We start from the raw sequence: 17352 nt of genomic DNA on the forward strand, positions 1-17352 counted from the left end.
TCTGCCATCTGCCCTGGCTTTAAAAGCCCTTCCTAGGGCAAGTCAATAAGAATATGAAATGGGCAGATCCTCAGGGGGAGACAAGAGTTTATTATTTGTTAGGTACAAGGAGGGAAAGAAGGGCTCACTTTGTGGAGCATCTGCCATGTACATATGATATATAATCTCACTAAATCTTCATTATAGTCTCATAAGGGTAAATAGGCCTTTTTTTTTTGAGCCAGGCAATGAAGGCACAGAAAGGTTAAATTGCTTGTCTGAACTCCTAGAGCCAGACTGGAATATAAAAGAGCTGGCACAAAATCTGAGATCTGTCTGAATTCAGAATTCATCTAAATCTTCAGGGGAGTTATGCCAGTCGTAACAGGGCAAGGTCAATGTCCAGCTTGAGTGCTAAAAATGGGGAACCTCAGTAGGAGGATCCGGTTGTGAAGGAAGATGGTGACCAGTTCTTAAGACCTCTGAGTGTGAGGTGAGAGTAGACCATCTGAAGAGAGTTGTCTACCAGGATTATATTCAGCTTTGGTAGGAAATTTAATAATCTTGTAGGGTTTGTCACTCTTGGTGTAGAATATCATTTTACAGGATAGGCACATCAGCAAGTCAGATATTTGGAAAGCTAAACTTTACAACTGATTTCAGTTGAATATAAGGCAGCCTTGGCCAGCTACTATGGCCTGAAGTCACCTCTCTACATCCAAAAACTTCCGTATATGAAAAATAAGAAATTAATCCATAGAAGGAAAGAGAGGTACAGAGGAGCAGGACCTAGTACATGCCAAATGTGGTAGGTATGTTGAGTGTACTCTAATTATAAAGATCTACATTCAAAGATGCTTTAAATGGAATGATTTGTTAATGAAAAATGGATGATGTGTTTATTCAGCAACAAAGCCAAAGGCAAGTTTGTATCTCCTTAGATGTGTGACCAGATGTATGTACATCAAACTCTGTGTGTGTGTGTGTGCGCGCGCGCATAACATTTCTCCCTGCTCATGTATAGTCATCAGAGCTCACCTTTTGTTAAGAGCCTCTGGTGATTGTCCTACATTTTAGATGGCTCCATACCTTTGAGTCACAGAAACGTTTATGCTGAACTGGTGTTGCTATTAAATTTGATGAATAAGAATGGAGAGGACATTCAGTGCCCTCCAGCCAGAGAGCATCTCCTAATAAACGTGTTCTATTTGCTGCTCATTACAGTGATAGAGAATGTACACTATAGGGGAAGGTGAGAGTCTCAGTAAGACAAAGGTAGAAATCCCTGACAGAATTCAGTGGTTCCTGGGAGTGCTTTTGCTCCCAGGTGTGCTAATATAGCTTATTGAGAAGAAGGCAAGAGTAGAGAAGCTAATGCTATAATTAAGGAAGAAGCAGTAATCACCCACATTAGTCAGATTCAAGGAATGTTGGATCATTCCGGGAGCAATGTTCATGTTTTGCTTCCTATTGATGATGAGAGCCCTGGAAAAAGGAGAGCCAGATAGTAATGAATAATTGCAATGTAGAACTAAGTTTGTAGAAATGTGCAAGAATATTGGAGTCTTATGAAACAAAAAATGATGCAAGCTCTTTTACAATAGTGAGAGCTAATCACAGAGGTGCTGAAAATAAAGTATTTTCTTTTTAAAAATCAGCATCTTTGAGGTGAAATGTTGGGCAAATACAAAGAAACTCAGCATTCTCCCTTAACTGCTAATGGCATAGGAGAGACACATTTTGGCTCCCTTGGCAACATGAATAAGATCAATAGATATTATAGATAGATAGGTAATAGATAAATGATAGGTAGTTTCTGAACAAGTGTTATTATTTCTAACTATAAAAGCAATACATGCTCCCAATAGAAATTTGGGAACATATTCATAGAGAATTTGCTTGTAATCAACCCAAAGTCACCTTTATATTTTGGACTTCTGTTTTTCTTACTTTTAATGATTTTTTTCCATGGTTCATATTACAATCTTCTCATTTTGCTTAACCTTATGTTTTAAATACTTTCCAAATTCAAGGCAACTGTACTTTTGTCTGTACTAGATTATCTGGATATATAATTTATTACTTAGTCCCTTAAAATTGGAATTCTGAGCCATTTCCAAATACTTGGTATTATGAAAAGCATTTTGATTAAATAATTGGTCATATTTTTGTTACCTTCTGTTTTTAGATAAGGGTTGCAGAATTATGTGTACATTTTTTTGTACATTGTTTTTGTACACTTTAGTACATTTATTTTATACATTTTTATTAAATTGTTTGTTTAGCAAGATGAATGAAAAGCTAACTATTCCTTGGTTAAAGGACATAACTAACTGTTTAAGACTCTTGATACTTAGTGCCAAACTGATAGAAAAAGTGAAGTTGTGATTGAATTGACAGCATATGGAAATAACCCTCACTATTCTCTCAGGTGGGTTTTATTCATTGTTTTGAAATAAGAAAAGCTATGATTTCCAAATGATTGCAAGCTTGAGCTAGTTTATGAATTAAAATTTAACTCTTCTGTTATGAAAAACTCTCCTCCAGAATGCAGGCTGGTAAAATATTGTGATGAAGCACTCACTCTACCTTCAATAAATTATTTAGAAGTATTCCTGAAAATTCAGACAATGGTCCTATGATGGAGAGAAGATTAGCTTATAGTGAAGGAACTCTTCCCTCATCAACCTTTGAGAGAGGGAGTGCAGAACAGGAGTCCCATTTTTCAAAACTCCTCTGACAACCCTGATTATGTATGTGGTAGGCAAGTCTTGGGATTGTGGTGTGCTCTGACTGCAGCCTGTGCTGTCTTCATGGCCCTGTATGGTCCCATGGACCTGTACCCCAGGCAAGGGCAGATCCTTCTTTGTGTATCTTCTTCCTAGTTGAATCCTCAGCAGGTGACCCAAGCAAGGCTGTGCTGGGAAGCAGGATGTAAAAATACTTTACTGAGCCCTCCCACCCAGAGAACCACCGGCCTCTTAATCACCAATTCCTCTAAAACAAACAAAAGAATTTCAAACTTTCTGAGTTTATTCTTTTTCAAAGAAGAGCCACCCACAGGAGAGTATTGAGTTTTCATAAAGATTAACTTTGATTTACTTCATAAACAGGAGGAATTTAGACCATACTTAAATCTCCATAGAAACTTTTGGTATCTCAAAACACTGCTTGAGACCACAATGGGATGATGAATCTCCCTGTAGTGGTCACTTAGATGGTTTGTGAGTGTGCCCATTTCAACATTTCTACAAACATTATTTTTCTACAAGAGAAATTTGAAACTGAAATAAAAAATAATTGGCGTTCTTTTCTAACTTAAAGGAAAATATTGTAGCTCCATTTTCTTACATAGAAATCAGTCAATAATTTTTTTAACAGTAACATTTTCATCTTTATTAGTCATCTTGAATGTCTATAGACTTAAGCCTTGGGTCCCAACAGCTTTCTCTGTTGAGAATTTTTTAATAGTGGTTCCTAGGAGATGGCAGTTGTAGCAGCTTCTAACCAAGCACCTACAACACCTGTAATTACTGTTTCTCACTATCACCTCCGCAAAAACTTTTTTTTTTTTTTTGGCCAGTCCTGGGCCTTGGACTCAGGGCCTGAGCACTGTCCCTGGCTTCTTCCCGCTCAAGGCTAGCACTCTGCCACGTGAGCCACAGCACCGCTTCTGGCCGTTTTTTCTGTATAAGTGGTGCTGGGGAATCGAACCTAGGGCCTCGTGTATCCAAGGCAGGCACTCTTGCCACTAGGCTATATCCCCAGCCCCCACAAAAACTTTTAAAAGCAGCTTTGGGCCAGTTCTATGAACTTGAGCTCAGGCCTTCAAAGTCCTTCCAAAGCTGACAACAGAGATCCCAAACTCTACACACCAATTTACAGCAAGAACTGGTCACTAGGACTCAGAAGGAGGCTGTGGGTTCTGGGGCCTGAGAGCTCCACCATTTCTACCACACTAGCAGGACCTAAGTGCAGAAAGAGCCTGCAGGTCTAGTCTCTCTTGCTCACCACAGCTGTTATTTCACATCTTTCCCCTGGATTTCTTCTGTTTCTTTTGTTCTTCATATTCAAGTATTTTCTGTTGGAAATAACCTGCAGGAGGATGCCTGCTCTTCGCAGCTTCCTGAATGAAAAGAAAGAAGAGCTGAATCTTCACAAATTTCTTCATAAGTCACCGTTTGTCTTGGAAGTCAGAGCCTTATAGAAGGCCCGTTCTTGGAAGTGGCCTTGCCCATTGGCCTCCCGCTTGATGTAGGAAGCATAGTGACTGACAGTTTTGACAAAGAACTGCACAAAAGAGCCCAAAACATGTTCACTGATTTGTTCTGAAGTCTTTAACTCATTGATTCCCCTGACCAAAGGAGGCTAAGATGTCATCCTGAAGCTTCGGTGGTAGGATGTCTTTTTCATCACCAACTGACAATAAGAAGACTCCTTCACAAAGATCCACCAGCAGCACCTCTTCCATGGGGCTGTCCATTACCTCCTGCTGAAAGCCCATTTGGACTCCAACCATGAAGGGGTGGGGCAGCAGACAGTGGCCAGAAGACTCCCTGGGACGACGGGAATGTAGGTGTGTGCCCAGCTGAAGGGGTAGAGCAGTGCAGCAGCGGCAGCATGGATGCACTGAGACAGAGTGCTCAGCCCCATGTGACCTCACATGGCTCTCTTGGGGCCAGTTGAGGTTATTGAAAGCTACCAAGGTCGGTGCCTTAGTCACCTTGGGAAATTCCTAGGTTCCAGAAATCTCTGTGGAATCTTTATGGAAAGTCCCACAGAGGTGGCTGCTGTAGGCTTTGCAACAATGCATTCTTCAGGTCATTACTGCTCAAGTCACCACTTAGTCCCTTACACACACACACACACACACACACACACACACACACAGAGAGAGAGAAAGAGAGAGAAAAGATAGATAGATAGATAGATAGATAGATAGATAGATAGATAGATAGATAGACAGATAGATAGATGACAAAAAGATAGGTAGACAGAGAGAATCAGAGAGGCAGGGAAGAGTCAGAGAGAGAGAGAGAGAGAGAATATCAATCTCTGGTTTCTCTCTTCTCTGCTAGCTTTCATGGCTCTTCATTTTTCCAGCCAAATTGCCACTCACCGAGGCCAATAAAAACACAGATATGGTTCCGATTCTTAGTACCAAGCTAGCACTTCCTGTATCAGAAAGACTGTCTCTGAGGGTCTAGTTAAATCCCCGGCTGACTGGAAGTCCCCTCCCAGCACGAACCTCAGGATCTGAACATTCTATATAGGAAGGAAGTTGGGGGTGAGGAGATTTTCCTGGAGGTACATCCCCTAATCTGCTTTCCAAATGCTGATGTGAGGGAAAAGGCCGGAACCTGAGGCCTGGGCTACCACAGAAACCCCCTGCTTCCACACAGGGCTAGAGGTGGACAAGCTATTTCCAAAGCAGATGATACCTCTTCCACAGGGACGAGCCTAGGGACAGTTCCTTTATGGTGATCACTGGTTTTCTTATAATTTTCAATACACAAACCCTAATCCCTATCCAAACTTCTTTTCCTTTGGAGCCCACAATATTCACCTTCCCTCTACCTTCTGGTATTTCCCCAACTTCCTTTTCTTTTCTCTTTTTCATTTCTACATAGGGGCTGGGGCTTGAACTCAGGGCAGGTTGCTCTCCCTTAGATTTTTCGCTCAAGGTTGACACTCTACCACTTGAGCCATAGTTCCACTTCTGGCTTTTTTTTTTCTTTTTTCTAGTTAATTGGCGATCAGAATCTCACAGATTGATTTCTCTGCTAGGGCTGACTCCAAACCTTGATCCTCAGATCTCAGCCTCCTAAGCAGCCTGGCTCCCTAGTTTCCTTTTCTTCCCTAAAGGTTAGAACCAAGGTTGTTGTTAGGTTTTTTAAAGTAGGTAGCCAGTAAAGGATAACGCCACGTGGTATTCAGGCAGGAGAGAAAAGTTTACTACCGAACAGCTGGCCAGTGGCTGAGGTGATCCATGGCCAGAGAGAAGGGAGAGAAGGGAAGCAAAGGAAGTGAAGGGAGAGAAGGGAGAGAAAAGCCAGTCAATAATTTTGGGCCAAGTTATTTATATTCATTTAACAACTAATTTTCATTAAATATGAGATGTGTCTTACTTATCAATAATGTAGAAAAATGTGAAGGAAGACATGCCTCATAGAAATTGCTATTAACTTACTGATAAGATATGTAAAATTTTGATAGCACATATAAAAGAGTTGACAGGAAGTATATTAACCATTAATACATGATTCAATAAATACTGTTAGTTGGTAGTTGGGAGTCAATTTAGAGATTAAAAACAGCAGCACAATTTGTCATAGCTTAAATATGGAACCAACCCAGATACCCCTCAGTAGATGAATGGATCAGGAAAATGTGGTACATATACACAATGGAATTCTAGGCCTCTATCAGAAAGAATGACATTGCCCCATTCGCAAGGAAATGGAAGAATTTGGAAAAAATTATACTAAGTGAAGTGAACCAGACCCAAAGAAATATGGACTCTATGGTCTCCCTCATAGGGAATAATTAGCACAGGTTTAGGCTAGTCACAACAGAGGATCACAAGAGCCCAATAACTATGCCCTTATGAACACATAAGATGATGCTAAGAGAAATGAACTCCATTTTATGGAAATGAGTGTTATATCACTGTTTTAATTACTTTCAACATGCCATGTGAAACCGTAGCTTCTTTTGTTGATGATCCTCTAGTATCCCCTTCCTGTGGTTGTCCCGGTGCTATCACTGTATCTCATCTGAGTACACTGGATACTGTATATAGTGAAAGTAGGGAAGTGAAAGGGAATATCAAAATCGAGAGACAAAGGATAAAAAGACAAAGGACTCCAAAAGCAATACTTGCAAAACCATTTGGTATAAACCAACTGAACAATTCATGGGGGGAGAGGGCAAGGGGGAGGAAAGGGGCGAGTGATGGAGGAGGTAATACTTAGTACAAGAAGTGTACCCAAGGCTTTACATATGAAACTGAAACCCCTCTGTACATCACTTTGACAATAAATAAGTAGTAGTTGTTATTATTATTATTATTATTATTTGTGTGTGTGTGTCTGGTCCTGGGCCTTGGACTCAGGGCCTGAGCACTGTCCCTGGCTTCTTTTTGCTCAAGGCTAGCACTCTGCCACTTGAGCCACAGCGCCACTTCTGGCCATTTTCTGTATACGTGGTGCTGGGGAATCGAACCTAGGGAGGCAAGCACTCTTGCCACTAGGCCATATCCCCAGTCCCAGTAGTTATTATTTTTAAAAAAAACAAAGTTGATGATTTCATAGTAGATAGAGGAAACAAACAGTAAGCACACAAATAGGCAGTTGCTAGTAGTAGAAAGTTGTATGAGGAAAGTCAAAATAACTGATGTCGTGACTTTTTTACTTTTTAACTGGCTTTTTTTGGAGATAAGGATCTTCAGGCCTTTTTTTTTTTTTTGCACAGGGTGGCTTGAATCTCAATCCTCCAATCTGAGCCTTTACTCTGGGCATAGCTACATTATAGCTGTGAGCAATGAGTACCCAGCTAGTTCAGTGTCTTTTAGGGATCTATTTTAAAAATATACTTATTGAGTCATAAGGTACTTATTGAAAGCAGACTAAGTGTTTGCCATGTGTTCAGTTCAAGGAGCGTTAGATGCTTTGCTCAAGCAACTCAAAGGCTAGAGCACCACTCAATACGACTCTTAAGTACTTCCAGTACAGAGTTTTAAGATAAGATGCAGCACAGGACACTCAGAGACATAAGTTTGGACAAGAGGAGTAGGAGATGGTGAAGTGGCAAATCTATGCACAGATAACTTAAGAATTTTGAATTTGGTTAAATGAATTTTAGAGGCACATTTATACTAAAAGAAGAGAGATGAAAATGGCAGCACATCACATCCATCTCCAGGTAATGAGGCCACCTGTGTCCTGGTTCTCATTTCCTCGGATACCACACCAGGGAGTCCTTGCTCTGTTCCACCTGCCAGAGATGCGTCTGCTCATTTGGCAGGAGATCCAGTTCCTGCTTGCTGGGTGGACTCCAGGGACCCATCCATACCTACTCCCCCTCCCCCTTCCCTTCTTCAACTCCTGCATATAAGGCTGTAGTTCTGCTCTCCTGCCCTGGGGTTTAGTGACCCCAGCTGCGCCAGCACATCTTCATTGGCTTCCTCTTTCCCTGGTTCTCTCACATGCCCTGCGGCTTTGAGTCGAAAGTCCCAATCTAGGTGGCTTCTTGTTCTCAACTAGTTGATTACTCATCTATCCTTTTATTTATTCATTCAGTAAATACTTCCTGAGCACCTATGATGACTACTTTGGGCCCTGGAAATGTAATTGGGAACAAAATAAAGTTCCTGTCCTTATGACCCTTATATTCTTTCTGGAGGAGGCAGATAAGACACATGTAATTTATTGGTGACAATAGAAAGAAAACTAAAGCAGGATCCAGAGACAGAAGACTGTTGGGAGGAAGATAGTGTAAACACAGGCCAAAAGGAGCTCTCTGGAAATGTCTGACATGGAGTGGAAATCAGAGTGAGGGAGAGGTCATTAGAATGTTGTACGGAGGAATGTGTCAGGCAAAGGGGGCACAAAGTGTGAGGCCTGAAGAAACTGTGAGGTGGAGCACGGGAGCATGAGTGGCTGGATCCCAGTGTGATTAGACTGTGGGGACTCATGGCGAGCAATGGGCCCATGAGAGAACTAGGAACACTACTCTGAGGACCACGGATAGCAGCTACCAGAATCCTAACCTACAGTGGAGGCTTTGCCAGGGCCCATCCTTGCCACCATGACAAGTCTCAGGACGAAATCCACAGTGAGTAGAGGCCGACATGTCTGCTCTGGAGGTGCTTGCCAAATGCACTGGAACTCTAAACCAAGGTTCCTCAAAACTGTGGTCAACTGAAAGTGATGATCAAGACCCTGAAACAAGAATTTCCCAGATGGGAGATGCTTTAATTCTCTGGTGAATAAAATTTTGTTATAGGTGATGGTTAGAATTAGAGTGTGAGAACCATAAAGGAGGATTTTCAAATAAGAGTGAAATATCTAAAAGTCTAGGGACATAGTTCATTGTTCTAAAAGTCTGTTTACTAAATGAGATTCTGATACCAGAACAGCAATCCAGGACTTTCTCCTCAAAATCATGGCCCTTGCATAATGTGGGTGTCTAAAGGAAGGAAGAATGGAAGACTTGAAGAATGCCTGGAGATCATCTTTCAAGTCACATTTGGCCAGGAGATACCCATGGTGTCCTCCTGTCTTTCAGGCACAGGTTGTGCATGATGCTTGCAATAATCTATGAATAATGTTGAGCACGGGGCTACCATTTTGTAATGGGGTAGAAAAAAATCTACATGATCTTCAGTGTTGTGATTATATGATTTGTGCTACAGAGATGGCTAGGGATGCCATGCTAAGAAATATCTTCCCAACTTTCACTAGGGACCAGGGCAGCTTGTTTGAGGAAGATAAGAGCCAGGTGCAGAGATGATCCATACATAAGGGTAAGCAAAGGAGCTTAATGTTTCTGAGGACAAGGAAGGAAACTCTGTTACTGCATTATATTGAACAGAACAATCATGTGGGAGGAAGTATCCCTCATATCGTATTTCATGGACAATGCAACATGTGATTCATGATCCAAAGAGCAAAGGAAGAGTGGCACACAATGATAGAGGTTTTGTGCCACAGGAACTGGGGGAGGCAAAAATAAAGGAAGGAAGTGATAATATGACTTTAGACAGGGTAGGGGCTGGGATGTTATAAAAAAGTAGACAGAATAAAGGCCGGTTTTGAAAGCAGCGTTAGCAGAAATTGGTAGCTAATAGCTCATAGGACATTGTGATCAGAGGGACTTCATGATTTTGGTATGAGACATAGATGTATGTAAGTAACATTTGGGTTGATAAGGAACACTTTTCCTATGTTCAGTTCATGGGTTCACCTTGGGACACACTGAATTTGAAATGCCTGTGAGACATTTCTGAGGAAAGAGCAAGTAGAAGTTTGAACAGATGGGTTAGAGATCAAATGAGAAATTTGGAATGGAGGTATAAATATGATTCAGTTTGTAGGTGGCAATAAAGCCACAGACAGGCTAGAGACTAAGCAGAGAAGGTGGTGTGGGGACATGCTGTGAGGGTTTCCACAGCTCATAGTAGCTGAGGAAACATGAAAAAGTGACAGCCTGAGAGGTAGGGGACCTCCACGTTTGCCATGGTTGACAGAAGATTCATTATATGAACAGACAAGCTTTGATCCCACGTGGTTCTTCTGTGTCCTTTCTGAAAACTGGGCTCAATTTCTTTCTCCAGTTTAACCTATCAGTGTCACCCAGATGTAGTCTAGCCTTCAAACTTTTGGATAAGATGGAATTAGAAAAATCATGTGGGGGAGATCATGCCACAATTCCTGTCTATTAAAACAGTACACCAGCCCCATCTTCACAATAAAATAATCATAGAATACCACATTGGAAGGCCAATTTCACTGTCACTCTGATTAGTAATCTATTTTTCTCATCACCTCTCCTGCCTTCTAATTTAGTAGATCTTTGTGCTTTCCAAAGCATTTTCTGGTTCCTATATATGTTTGTGATAGGTTTTTTTTTTTTTTTAAACCACATATAGAAGCATAAGCTTGCCTAAGTAGGGAATTCATTTTCTGGGACACTGTAAGGAAAGTATATAATTTAAAAGAGAACATTTGAACAGCTAGGAGACTCTGAGGATTACCCTGGCTTTTATTACCAAATGCATTTGAGCTCATTAAAATTGAAACGCAACCTGTTATTGGAGGTGGGGTTTATTTAGTCTCTCCATCTGGGAGCTTTTCTTAGGCCATTCTGTATGTGCTAGTGGGCCCTGAGGGCTCAGCACATTCTTATTTCCTGCAGGAAAAGACACAGTGGGATGTCCCAGGTGTAGTACATGTGCCTAATATGCAAGAATCGAAAAGCAGCCTGGTGTGAGCACTGTCAAATTAGAGCTGATTAACTGCACTTACTTTGCATTTACCCTAATCTTCGAATAGAATCTTTTCATTTTTCAAAATGTTTTTCCTAATATGAAAGGATTTAAGTTTCAGAAATTACTTCTTTGATAAAATGAAACTATCAAAGCACTTTGTAGTGGCTCATTATGCTCATGGCAACCTTTTAAGTTATGGTTTAAAGTGGAAAGCAGGTACCCTCTTGAACTTTGAGGCCTGTGAAAGTTAGTACTTGCTGTTCTGCTTGGGGTCTCTTGTTCAGTGGATCCTGATGGCTCCTTTCTATTACTTGAATACTTAGGAGGGAAATTGACCAATGGTCTTGTCTATCCTGACTAAAGCATCAGCCATTTATGAAAGACCCTCATCAGAGAGGTATTGTAAGAAGCACTGTCAGATGCCACTTGCTCTTTTGCTGTTCTATCCCCTTGCCTGCACCTATCTACCATGCAGACTTCTTTGCTCCACAATCTGTCCTTTTGACTGAACCATTGGATGACCTGGGAGGAGGGGAGTTGGAGCCATTTCCCTCATCAGAAAGGGTCTATGTGTTTGTGGAAGTTGATTTTTCCTTGGACACATACGTCTTGTTGAAATTATGTAAAGGACAACTATGGGTTTCTAACCTGGAAAACCCACTAACTTTCCTCCAAATGCAGACCTTTGAGAATGTCAGCTGCCTTTCTGCAGCAACTGCAGAAAGTCGAGGGCCAGTTTTAAAGATGTCTTGTCCTACACCAGACATATGACAGTACAATATCATACCTGGAGTGGGAACAATTGGTGGGAACAATTGGAGTGGGAACAATTCTTTCCTGTTGATGCATATATAAAATTGGTAACAGTTGTGTCATTTAACACCTTAAGTACAGGGACCAGACAGTTTACTTTGGCTTTTACCCTTGAATTCTCTATCTTATCTAGGGAGAACTGAGGAATTGTTAACTGCAGGTTAATCTTTGAAAGCTGTTTGTTCAGCTGCCTCAACCTTCTCTTGACTTGTTTCTTCCATTTCCAGAGTTTACCATTATCTGGCTGCCTGGTCAAAAGGGCTCTCCATCAGAGATGGCTTTAGAAATATGTGAGATTGTGTTTGAGAAAATAATTCATTGCCAGGGATAATTTGGAAATTGGCAGAGATTTTGAGACCTACTACCCAAGAGTTGTGAGTGAATGGACACATTACCAGCCTGAGCCCTAGTTGAATAGAACACCATGACCTGCTTAGCAGTGCTGTTGGGATGTGGTGGGAGCATGTAAGTAAAGGATCTGGCGCAGTGTGTTGCATGAAGTGGGTGATAGCCAGTATAGGATCCATCCCTTCCAGCTCCCTGGCTTTTCTCCACTCACCCCCGTGTGAATGACTGGCTCTGTACACATGTTCTATGTATAGCAGCTGTTAGCTCTGCCTGGATGGGCAATCCTTGTGTGGGGAAGCATCCTTTTACTTTTCTAGTGGACAGACTTCCAGACTCTCTTCTATGGAGTTTTCTAGCTCTTTGGGAGGAGTTTGGTTATAGTTTTCAGGAGTCATGCTTATGTCAGCAGGAAAGTCTGTATTCAGTGACCAGGTCTTGTCTACTTTTTGCCTTTATCACCCATCCTGAAGGATAAGGAACAACAAATGGACTTAACATGTCCCTCAGGACAACAAACAGAGAGAAACAGAAAGTGGAAATGAATGATTTTAGTTCAGGGATGCTATGACTAGCAATGTTACCAAGAAATAAACCCCACATCAGCTCTATTAATACAAGATGAGTGCTTGGTCTTTAGGGACCAGAAGAATGGTGGCCTCTCAAATAATACCTCCCACTTCTTCCTCCAGTAACTTCTCCCCTGACCCCCTCACTTCCATCTTCCTGGAGAACGGGCTGCAGTGGAGCAGTGGTGTATTGTCAAGTCATTTTGCTATTGCCAAGCTTCTGCCTTGGCCTCCAAGTGATTCTGCACCTGGAAGCAAGACATCTCACCTGAGGAGTTGCCCAGCTCCTCATAGCCAGATGCGACACTGTTGTGTTTCTGACCTCTCTGATGGCCCTCATTCGCTTCCTCAGTAGTTATTGAATTTGTTGGGTTGAATTGAATTAGAATGGTATCTCTATGAGATTCATTAGGTGCCTGCAACATACATACTGTAAGACAACTTCAACTGAAAAACAAATCATGTCAACCAAAAGCATTACCTAGTTCAGAAGAAGAGCCACTAAAGGATGAAAAAATTGTTGGCCTCTTCTTAGCAAAAGTGAGCAGCAGCATCCTGAAGAGAATGAAGCCCAGCGAGGCAAGCCTGGGCATGCCGGAACACGCACCAGAGCAGGCTGGGGAACACTAAAACACCCACTGAAAAACCAGACCTTTTCTTGACCTTAGTCATTTTGATGCTCTGAAACATCATTGAATCCATCTTTATCAGTTGGTGATTGAGTATTTGAAGGTCTGGGAGCAGCAAATAATCTAGCTCTATAGCCATTATAATTCAACTATGTATCCAGATATTGCTTTCTAGGCCCCTCTGAAAATACTAATCAATAAATTCTGAGGCATCACGCTTTCAACTCTGTATTTTCAATTTTCCTTTAATTCTCAGCATTTCAAAAAAAAAACACATTTGGTTGGCATAGAGATACAAATGAATATCAAGAAGTGGTAAATACTGTCTTCATTAAGAGTACACAGGGTTATTTTTCCCTTTTTAATTTTCTGAATCATTCTGATAATATTCAAAAAGTTCATAAGAATAACTTATTCACATAATTTGAGATATAAAAAAACACTTTGTAGGGACTTTCTCAACGATATAGATTGGCTTTACTCAGCATTTTATAAGAAATGAACTTACAGCTGTTGACAGTGGCTTGTATCTATAATCCTAGCTATTTGGGAGGCTGAGACTTTCAAGGCTCAAGACCAGAAAGGCAGAAGATTTTCTGTTCATGAGACCCCTTCTCAACAAAAGCTGGATGCAATGTATAAGCCATATGAGAAGCCTAAGATGGGTGGATGATGCTCAGGTGTGAGCCAGCGAGGAATTGAACTAGCTCCAAAATAAACAGCAAAAATCAAGGCTGGAGGTGAGTCTCAGCCACAGAGCACCTGTCTAGCAAGATTGAGGACCTGGGTTCAAACTCCAGTATTGCCAAACAATAGAGAAATTTATCCTTTAGAAATAATTTATTAAGGTATAGGCATTTCTCATATTATGGAAAGTTTTGTAAGCATATCTGTCTAAAGGCCAGAGGATGTTTTATTATCTGTGAGTTTATTTAATAAAAAACAAGTATTAGTTTTTATGGTAGTGATAAACTTTATTATAATTTCCTTAATTCACATGCTTCTATATGGAGCATTAGATACTTTGTGGTTTTTTTTTTAATCAAGCTTAACTTTAATGATTACAGTCAGTAAAATTGGCAGTGGACTGACCTGTAAAATTTTGTGATGAGTTCTTTTTTTCCTTTCTTTCAAAGTTTTGCATTATTAATTTGGGACTGTTTTTGTTTTTCCTGTACAATTTCAAGAGTTTATACTTAGAACACATCTGTTGATTATCTCTGGGGAGGCACGCGCGCACACGGCATGTGTGTATATACATGCTGATCCTAGGGCTTGAATTCAGGGTGTGCTTTTTCACTCATCACTGGTGTTCCTACCACTTAAACCATAGCTTTAATTCCACTTTTTAGTAGTAATTGGAGATAAGCATCTCACAGACTTTCCAGCTTAGACTGGCTTCAAACCACAATCCTCAGATCTCAGCTTCCTGAGTAGCTAGGATTACAGGCTAGAGCCACTGGCGCCTGGCTATTAATTCTCTTTTTGCAGAAGGATTTGTTCCTGTCACAGTATCTCATCCAGTGGAAGAATCACAAGAAATGACCACCCAGTCATTTTTTATCCAGTCTTTTGGTTGTAAATATGGAAGAAAGTAGTAAAGAATAGCAGTCTCTGCCTAGAAAGAGGATTTACTGTGTTAACTTTATGCTTCATGCATGTGCATTTGAGGGATTATCAGTTATGAAAATCCTGTTGTAAACATCCCTACTGGGGTATCCCACCCCTGAGGAGAGTGAGTGACAGCCACTCATCAGGGCCTATGAGACTAAATGCTACCCAGATGGTGGCTGTTTATGACCATTTTTATAATCTGTTTATTCATCTAGTAATCTACCAGAGTTCATTTAGACTCTAAACAGAATTATTGGTTTTTTTTCAGGTAATTTCTTTCAATAACTTGGGTAAAATAGAGTAGATGTTTTATTTTCAATCAAAAATAACTCCATAGATTATCTTGTAGAGTAGCTATTTTAGCAGGATTCTTCACCATTCCTCCGTTTTTTTCTTCTCCAGGTAGATTCCCCCCAAATAAAGACAAAATAGAAGCTCATTGTTTAAAGACAGAATCAATTTTCTATGCTCTTTTGTAATTTTAAAGTTTCATTGTTTTCTGCTTGAAATAAAAGGAGGCCTATAATCTTGTGACTTGTGATCGTTCACACCTTTTTTGCTTGTGAAAAACTCTCAAGTCTGAGTAGCAACCAACTCGAATGTTCTGTTGTCTCTCATATTATTATAAATAAATTACAGGACAATTTTGAGAAGAATTTACGTGCTACCTTTGGCCATTTGTCCATGCTTTGAAATATAAGATCACTGAAAGATATTTTCCTTCCATTGGGGAAGGACATTATGCTTTTCTGAAATCATGTTGGTATTCTGAAAATAATTTTTTGTATTTGAAAGGGGACTCAAATTTGAATTACCTATTGTTTTCACTTGTGTGGAACTAGGTGTGTATTATGTTTAGAAAACAAATACCATTTAATTAGAAGAAAAAAATCTGCGATATTGGAAGAGCCTTTCTGGGTTTTATTCTTAGCAGTAACCTGAGTCCCATAACTAACAGAGATCCAATCTCTAATAGAATAAACCCAGGTGCTTAGATGGGAACCAGTCCTGTCTGCTGACTGCAGGGAAAGAGGAGGTGGGTGAAGCACTGCTGCTCCTGGGTGCTTTGAAGTCCTCTGTGATGAAAGAGATTGCTACAGAGTTTGCTTGGGGCAGTGCTGAAAACTGCTGTGGAACAGGCTGCTGCCTGTCATTGCAAGGGATGATGGCTGTAATGGTGCACCTTTATCAGCTAGTGCCAGAGTCACTAAAGGCAATTGCGTTATTGCCAGCCGTAAAGACCGGCACATATGAAGTATGGTGTTTTTTAGATCTGAAGTGAGAATACAGGAAGTGGTTCAGGAAGCTTTCTAACTGCGTCTTCTTTTTTCTTTGCAAGCCATTGTTTTTATTGATCATGTAAAATGAATACTGTTGATTATTATTCTGTACTAGTATTATCTTATACACTTGTATGTTTTTTAATTAAATTTAATTTTATTGTCAAAGTGATGTACTGAGGGGTTACTGTTACATATGTAAGGTAGTGAGTACATTTCTTTTTTTTTTTTTTTTTTCTTTTTGCCAGTCCTGCGGCTTGAACTCAGGGCCTGGGTTCTGTCTCTGAGCTTCTTTTTGCTCAAGGCTAGCACTCTACCACTTGAGCCACAGCACCACTTCCAGCTTTTTCTGTGTATGTGGTGCTGAGGAATCGAACCCAGGGCTTCATGCATGCTAGGCAAGCACTCTACCACTAGGCCACATTCCCAGCACAGTGAGTGCATTTCTTGTCAAACTTGTTACCCCCTCCCTAATTTTTCTCCCACTTTCCTTCCCTCCCAACCCCTCAAGTTGTACAGTTAATTTCCAACATACTGTCTTGTGATTATCACTGTTGCATTGGTTCTCCCTTTGTCCTTTGTCTCATTATTTTGACATCCTTCTTCCCTTCCCTATTTCAGATAAATGTATATACAATACCAGGGTACCAAAACCAAATGTTTCTTCTTCCATGTCTGCTTTTTCCCCTATATGAGTGAAAAATTTCCCAATCCTGATCCATTCCACACACCAACACCTAGTATGCGCAAGGAGGAGACTACAGGGTCTTTAAATACTATTATAAGTAACTAGCATTAATTTTTGTTTTATTTTCTCATAAAAAAATTACTCACAAGCCTAAGAAGCAAGCTGAATGTCACATTATTATTTTTTGAGTAAAACCAGATTGCCTTGCATATTCTTTTTCTGTTTTTGAGCTCCTTCACTCAAGGTTAATATTCTACCACTTTGAGCCACAGTGCCACTTTTGTTTTCTTGGTAGGTTAATTGGAGATAAGAATCTCATGGACTTTCCTTTCTGGGCTGACTTTGAATCATTATTCTTAGATCTCAGCCTCCTGAGTAGCTAGGATTACAGGCATGAGCCACCAGCACCTGGCTAAAATGACTCAAAATTAGTATTCCATTTTTA

At 40.5% G+C, this 17352-nt stretch overlaps 1 protein-coding gene and 1 pseudogene across 1 annotated transcript in view; one reads left to right on the top strand and one right to left on the bottom strand.

The window, feature by feature from the left end:
- The window catches only part of Tmem200a (transmembrane protein 200A), a 65865-nt gene that overhangs the window by 5035 nt on the left and 43478 nt on the right, over nucleotides 1–17352 (top strand). The window lies entirely within an intron of this gene.
- Nucleotides 3984–4632, bottom strand: LOC125357584 (annotated as a pseudogene).

Source organism: Perognathus longimembris, chromosome 9, assembly GCF_023159225.1.
Source record: "Perognathus longimembris pacificus isolate PPM17 chromosome 9, ASM2315922v1, whole genome shotgun sequence".
Taxonomy (NCBI): domain Eukaryota; kingdom Metazoa; phylum Chordata; class Mammalia; order Rodentia; family Heteromyidae; genus Perognathus; species Perognathus longimembris.